This window comes from Humulus lupulus, chromosome 2 (assembly GCF_963169125.1).
Source record: "Humulus lupulus chromosome 2, drHumLupu1.1, whole genome shotgun sequence".
Taxonomy (NCBI): domain Eukaryota; kingdom Viridiplantae; phylum Streptophyta; class Magnoliopsida; order Rosales; family Cannabaceae; genus Humulus; species Humulus lupulus.
In genome coordinates this window covers 191,154,445-191,162,767 of record NC_084794.1, presented here as the reverse complement: position 1 = coordinate 191,162,767, position 8,323 = coordinate 191,154,445, and positions in this window count along the sequence as shown.

The window sequence follows — 8,323 nt, the reverse complement described above, 5'->3', positions numbered from 1 at the left end:
GATTGGCTATAGAAGCATTCAAGGTATTCCACACTCTAGTTCATTTGGTATTATTTTCATTATGTTCTTGTAGTCTTCTACTCAGTATTCTAACCTTATTCCTTATTCTTGGTTAGGAAATCTAAGAACTTGCACATAAGTTTTTGGTAAGTATATTCTTAATGGTATAAGTTCTTCCATTCTTTTCATCTCATTCTCTTTAGTATACTCACTCTCCCATTTATGGTTTTTAGGAGTGTTCCAAAGTCCCAAAATCTGTTCTCATATCCTGGTAATTTGGTAAGGAAAACAGGATAGGATTTATGTGTTATATGATTTTATATGTTATCTTATGATTTTATGTTATGTAATATGCTATGCTAAGTATGCTTGTAGACTTGGGCATATGACCTATACAACTAACAAGCCCCAAATAGATTATGGGCATATGACTTGCTTTGCTAGCAAGCCCCACTACTCTAATGGGCATATGACTTGTTTAGTTTATGGGACCCCAAGTAATAATGGGCATTATAGTATGTATGTGACATAAGTGTTATGATATGTTTTATGTTTCTTTATGAAATTTATGTATATGGTTTATGTGTTAGATTTTCCTTGCTGGGCATTAGGCTCACTCCTTTTTGTTTATATGTGCAGGGTAATAGCTTTAGTGGCGGGAAAGGTTCTTGGTAGTTTTGGGCATGTGTATTGAGGCGAAATGGATTCAAAGAGTCGAGAGTTTCGATTCGAGGATGAAGTCTTTACTTATGTTTTTATGTGTATTTTTCCGCACTTATTTATGTAATCTCTTTTAATTACAATTATGTTATGTTTTGATTTTAAAACAAAGGGATCCCATATCCAAACTCAAATTTTATGTAAGTTTAACCTTTATTTTTACAAGTTTTTAATAAAGTTATGATCTTTTCACTTGTAAGTTCTATTAAGGATTAGGGTCTATGTGTAGTTTTCATTAATGGTCCAAAGTCTAGAGTAGTTGGGTCATTACAGTTGGTATCAGAGCAAACGGTTCCTTCGCATGAAGTTCTCCTTGATACACACACTCAAAGCTCCGAATCTGACCGCCAAGTAAGTATTTAAGTTATAGTTATTTTTCTTTTTTGTATAACTAACAATTTTAGTATTTATGTTTTCAGTTAAGTATGAATGGAGCATTAACCAATGAGGATATCTAAGCCATTAAGGCTTTAAAAAGAATAAGGGAACCAAGAAACACCGTAGGAGCACTAGAGAGAATCACTCGGAGATTGATTTTGTTCCACCGAGAGATAGGTCATCTTCAAGAATCTAAGCAAATCATGATGAGAGCAACAGAACAATATGTATTAGTAATTAGACTATTTAAAGATTTTCATCCTGTAATAGCAGCCTTAGAAGAAATATGGGAAACAATGGATGATGAGGATGAACTACCAGAAGGAATGCGATATTACTTTCTTCTAATTAGGTTCACTTCAAAATCTGAATTTCAGTTTAGCAATGAGAAAAAACATAGGATTTTCACAAACCTTCCTAGACGACATTTTGATGCACATGACAATGAGGATTATGAAGAATTGGATGATGATATGCTAGATGAAGGATCGGATGTAGAAGATTCGGATTTTTAGAATCGTTAGTTTTTCATTGTTTGTTTTATTTAATGTTTGTTTTATGGTTGTAATAAGTGAAAAACTATTTTTTCCAAATGAATATCATGTTATTTTATTGTCATGTATGAGTTTGATTTTATTTTCGCAATCATAATAAATAATAAATAAAATGAATAATGACTAAGTTCGGTGAGGGTGAACCAAGTTTCCTTATTGAGAGTTAGGGGGCCATAGTAGTGGGAACGATTTTACTGATCCCAGCCCTCCCTCAATATGGTTAACTTTGGAACAAAGATAAGTTTCGAGCCTGAGAATTAAGTCATATAGGATAATTAGAAACAGACTTAGAAAATAAAGAAGGCTTGTTTTTCTAAGTATAGAAACCCACTCTAAATAATAAATAAAGACTTATATAATTTTTCATAAGAAGTCATAATAAATAGGTCTGAGATATGTTTGGATTAGAATAAGTTTTTACCTTAGAGCCTATTAGGTAAAGTTCTAACATGTTTCTTTGAACTGTTAGAACTCTGCTACGATGTCGCTCCGAAGATCTGCACGCACCAACGGAAACGCCTCCAACACTGTTCCAGCGACCAATGAAGCCCCTCCAGTTCGCAGAAGGGGAGTGTGTGCTACTGCCAGCCGCAACGCGTCGGCACCACCAGCTGACAACACTGCGAAGATCGCCAGACTGCGACAACAAGTCGAGGAACTTCTGCAGCAACAACGCCAACAGGCTTAGCCTCAGACTCAAACTCAGCCTCCGCCTCAGCCGTAGCCACAGCCACAGCCACAACAAATGGCCTCAACACCCCAACAAGTTGGACCATATGGGGGATGGCCAGTGGCGAACTACGCACCATATCCAGTGCAGAATATGGAACCAGTGTATGAAAGGTTTCGCAAACAGCACGCTCCAAACTTCGAAGGGACTACAAACCCCTTTGAGGCAGAAGAGTGGCTAAGGAATGTGGAGCCGATTCTGACGCACATGAATCTCAGTAATGCGGACCGCATATCCTGCGTCTCGTCATTGCTCAAGAAGGATGCCAGGATATGGTGGGACTTGGTCCAGCAATCGCATGATGTTGCCACCATGACATGGACTCGATTTGTGGAGCTGTTCCACAAGAAGTACTACAATTCTGCTGTACTCGCTTCAAGAGTCGAGGAGTTTGCCAACTTGAAGCAAGGAAATTTATCAGTGGCAGAGTATGCTCGTCAATTCGACCGCTTAGCTAAATTCGCATATGAGATGGTTCCAACCGATTTTCTATGGGTAAAAAAGTTTGTTAGAGGACTTCGACCGATGATAGAGATGGGGGTTAAGCTAGCAAACCCAGGGAATACTACATATGCCGATGTTCTTGAGACGACAATAGAAGTAGAGAGGTTGTATGCTAATGTAAGTGAAGAGGAAGCCAGTAAGCCTGAACCTAGACAGCAGAGTCAACCTCAGACCAGTCGGAATAGCAACTATAATGGAAACAATCAGTCAGGCAACAAAGGTAACGGTCAGAAGAGAAGGCATCCTGACAACAAGCAATCTGACAGCAATAAGAGGGCACAGACAAATAATGGGGGAAATAGGCCAGGTTATGTGGAATACCTGCCATGTGCTAAGTGTCAGAAGAAACATCCTGGAGAATGCCGCGCAAACACCAAGGAATATTTTAACTGTGGTCAGGGAGGACACCGGAATAGAGATTGTCCCCAGCGCAAGCCAGAAGGGAAGAAGGACGACAAGATGGTTCCTGCTAGGGTTTTTGCCTTAACCCAAGGAGAGGCTGATGCTAGCAATAAGGCGGTCACAGGTCAGGTTTCTATCCTCAATAACTTATGTTCTGTATTATTTGATTCAGGAGCCACTCATTCGTATATCTCGTTAGGAATGATAGAAACACTAGACAAACCTTGTGAAAGATTTAGAACTAGGTTTGTAACCGAGTTGCCTTCGGGCAAAGTAGTTCTATCGTCACGGATAGTACGAGGCGTACCGATCAAGATTGAGGACATAGAACTAGAAGGAGACCTGATAGAACTAGTAATCAAGGACTTCGACGTAATACTAGGCATGGACTGGCTAGCACGGCATGGCGCAACCATCGACTGTAAACACAAGAAGGTGATGTTCGAGACCCCTGACGGCCAAAGACTATGCTTCATGGGACAAGCTTCAAGATTACGCACCCCGTTAGTATCATCTCTCAAAGCTTAGAGAATGATGGAGAGAGGATGTCAAGCATTCTTAGCCAGCATCACAAATGTGGAAAGGGAGACACCACTTAAGGTTGGAGATGTCCGTGTTATACGAGAATTTCCAGAGGTATTTCGCGATGACTTGCCAGGATTGCCGCCAACTCAGGAAATAGACTTCACGATAGAATTAGTACCGGGCACCGAGCCTATCTCTAAGGCACCATACCGGATGGCACCTATGGAACTCAAGGAGTTAAAGACACAGCTACATGAACTCCTAAACTTGGGTTTTATTAGGCCGAGCCATTCGCCATGGGGACCTCCGGTGCTATTCGTGAAGAAGAAGGACGGAAGTATGCGGATGTGTATAGACTATCGCGAGCTGAACATATTCCTAAGACAGCCTTTAGGACTCGTTATGGACATTACGAGTTCTTGGTTATGTCTTTTGGTCTTACTAACGCACCAGCCGCGTTTATGGACTTAATGAATAGGGTCTTCAAGGATTACTTAGATAAATTCGTTGTTGTGTTCATCGACGATATCTTAGTATACTCCAAGGATGAAGTAGAGCATGAGGAACATTTGAGGTTGATTTTGACACGATTGAAGGAGCATCAACTCTACGCCAAGTTCAAGAAATGCGAATTTTGGATTTTGCAAGTGGCGTTCCTCGGGCACATTATATCGAAAGACGGAGTTGCAGTAGACCCATCAAAGGTAGAGGCCGTGAAGGATTGGGCCAGACCAAAGAACGCATCTGAAGTAAAAAGCTTTCTAGGGTTAGCAGGTTATTATAGGAAGTTTGTAGAGGGCTTTTCAAAGATAGCCACTTTGCTCACCAACCTGACCCGAAAACAACAAAGATTTAACTGGAATGATAAGTGTGAAGAAAGCTTCCAGTTGCTTAAGGATAAGCTTTACTCAGCACCAGTACTTTGTGTACCAACACCCAACGATAAGTTCGTAGTCTACTGCGATGCATCAAAGCAAGGATTGGGTTGCGTACTGATGCAAAATGATAACGTGATAGCCTACGCCTCACGGCAGTTGAAGGAGTATGAGCAACGCTATCCAACTCACGATATGGAGTTGGCAGGGGTGGTCTTTGCGTTAAAAATCTGGCGCCATTATCTTTACAGAGAACGGTGCCAGATTTATACAGACCACAAGAGTTTAAAGTACTTCTTTACTCAGAAGAAGCTCAACATGAGGCAGCGCAGGTGGTTGGAGTTAGTAAAGGATTACGACTGCAAAATCCTATACCACCCAGGAAAGGCGAACGTAGTTGCTGATGCACTTAGTAGGAAAAGTTATGGAAATTTAGCCGCTTTAGCCGGAATAGAAAAGCCACTACAGCAGAAGCTGATCAGTGCCGGAATAGAAGTAGTTGTAGGCAAGCTAGCTAACTTGTCTATCTAATCGAATCTGCTAGAGGATATACGAATTGGTCAGGGTCATGACGACACACTAGCAACACATATGGATGCATTCAGAGAAGGAAAGGCTACAGATTTCTCAATATCTAGCCAAGGTTTATTGAGATATAACGATCGGGGTATGCGTGCCAAATGATCAAAGTATTAAGAAGAAGATTCTGGAAGAAGCACACAGTACCCCATACTCAGTTCACCCAGGGTCAACCAAGATGACTCATGATGTTAAGACAATATATTCGTGGCCAGGGATGAAGAAGGACATAGCAGAGTATGTATCTAAGTGTCTTATATGCCAGCAAGTGAAAGCAGAGCATCAACGGCCTGCAGGTTTATTGCAACCGCTTAGCGTACCAGAATGGAAGTGGACGATATAGCTATGGACTTCGTGACAAGTTTGCCAAGGCCGAATAAGCAGCATGATTTCCCTATTGGATTGAATAATGGTTCCCTATTGGATTGACTTTTGGAACTGAAAAGTTATTGACGTCAAATTCATAAACATGTTATGAACTAACATTCACTAGTAAATTCAATGGTACTCTAGGAAACAAGAGATAATTAAAAGGGTAAAACGGTAATTTTATTCACGCTTAATTATGAACCATTAATAGAGGCTTAATTTGTATGTAATTATTATATCAATGGACACTTTATGGCTACAATAAAGTACTCAATAAATATGTCTATAATTGTAAGAGTTCAATCTCATATTTTTAGTGGAATAACAATGAGATTTATAAATTATGATTATTGGATTAAAGAGATTTGATCAATAATCTAAATTTATTGGAGCTTGGAATTATAGGTTCATAGGTCTCCAAGACGACTCTATCAACACTATTTAATGGAAGAGTTGATACAAGGATGAAAATGAAAAATGCCATTTGAGAGAAAATTTGTTCTTTGGAACAAATATACAATTATATGATAATTGGGGTTGAATAATTAATTAAGAATTAATTAGTGTAATTTCGAATAATTAAGTAAAATTAATTTATTAATTTATACACTAAATTCAAAATATATGGTAAATAAATATGAAATTGGTTTTTGAGATCAATTATTTTATTTAGTGGGAGTAAATAAATATGGCAAGACAAAATAGTTTTGAATTATTATATTTATTTAATAAATAATGATGTGATAATAATGAATTCAAATTTGAATTTTTGTTGTCATCTTCTTTTCCTTATAAAGATGATATCTTAGTTATTTGAATTTAATTTATTTGATTAAATAAAAGTTGAAAAATCAAATCCCACAAATTAGGGGAGTGCTACACGCATGGAGCATTCCCAGAATTGCATCATGCGTGTACCACTACTGACTTAGTCAGTTTTAGATTTTTCATTTTATTTATTTTTCATAAATTAATAAATCAATTATATAAGGAAAAGTTTGACTTTGACTTAATTGGTTTTCACCATTATTATTATTATTATTATTATTATTATTATTGTTGTTGTTGTTGTTGTTATTGTTATGTGATAATAATATACAACTATTCTATATAAGAATAGTAGTCTATTCCTGATAAATGGTTAATAAAATTAACAATTCTTTTTGCGCCTCACACTCTCAAATCAAAAGAAAGAAAAATAAGCTTTTCTCTCTAGCCTAAAATCTAAGATCTCATGAGTTGAGAACATCTTGTGATGTAGAAAATCAATCATTGTTTCTCTATGTGCTCACACACATCTTAAGGTGTAGAGAATGTCTCTGAAGATGGTGGTTTGAGTACTCAAAGCAAGGATATGAAGATTGTTGATTTTAAGAAAAGATTAAAGGACACTTGATAAGATACAAGAGGTAGGTCCTTTAATCTTGGTTTTATACATATATTTATATATATATATATATTGTATTTTGATTGACATATTGCATATTGATGGATCCGCATATAAAAGAGTTTATATGAAATGTTTTGTTATATATTCGTGTCACCATTCCGCAATTTCCGTTGCGCACTAGGAACCGTTCCTTACAGTTTATACTTGTCTTGTATTTTAACACTTATCCTTTGTATTTAACCAATCATAACACTATAGACCTATAATTTCAAGCTTCAATAAATTTTGATAATTAATTAAAACTCTTTAATATAATAACATTAATTTATTAATCTCAATATTATTCCACTAAAAATATGAAACTGCACTCTTTCAATTAGACATTTATTTATTGAGTACTTTTTAAATATAAAAAGTCTCCATCGAGTTAATCAATACATGCAATTGAATCCTCTATTAATGGTTCATAATTAAAGTAGGGATAAGATACAATTTTATCTCTTTAATTACTTCTTGTTTCCTTAAGTACCATTAATTTTACTAGTGAAGGTTAATTCATAAATTGTTTTATGAATTTGAGCTCAATAACTTTTCAGTTCCAACACTAACCCTTAAGAGAACCATTATTCAATTCATCTCAGAAAGGTACAGATTCCATATATGTATATTATGTCCCCAGCCATTTACATCAATGAGTTCCCAAAACAAAAGTTTTCAGCTTGATCATTTTGACAAACCATAACGAGTAAATCAAAGAACTTAAATGACATAAACAAGAGTTCATAATAACTTTATGATTACGATCAATTTATATATGATCATCTTATTGATATTTTTAATTAATACTTATAAAACAAACTGTATTTAGTTAAGTATTAATAACATATCGAATCCAATTCATGTATAACCTTATTATACAAAGTACATCCACTAAGATGTCCTACTACATCAGCAATCCAGATCTAGATTACATGTATTCATAATACTTGTGAACTGTACTTATAGTATTTAATCCAAAGATTCCATTTAACTTTGTTTTACTATGAACTATATTTATATTCGTTCCATACAATCTTAATCCTCTCGTACCAATACAAGATTGTAGTCACAATAACGAATTTGGGAATTTTTTGAATTTCATATAGTATTATTCAAATAATAATAATAAACAATTAATATATGCAACAAAAATCATCTTAATTATTTATTTTATAAAACATTGTCCAACACATATGCTTTCAAGGGCACAATTCCTTAAATCGACAATCCAATAATGACCACCGCAGACAACCTCAAC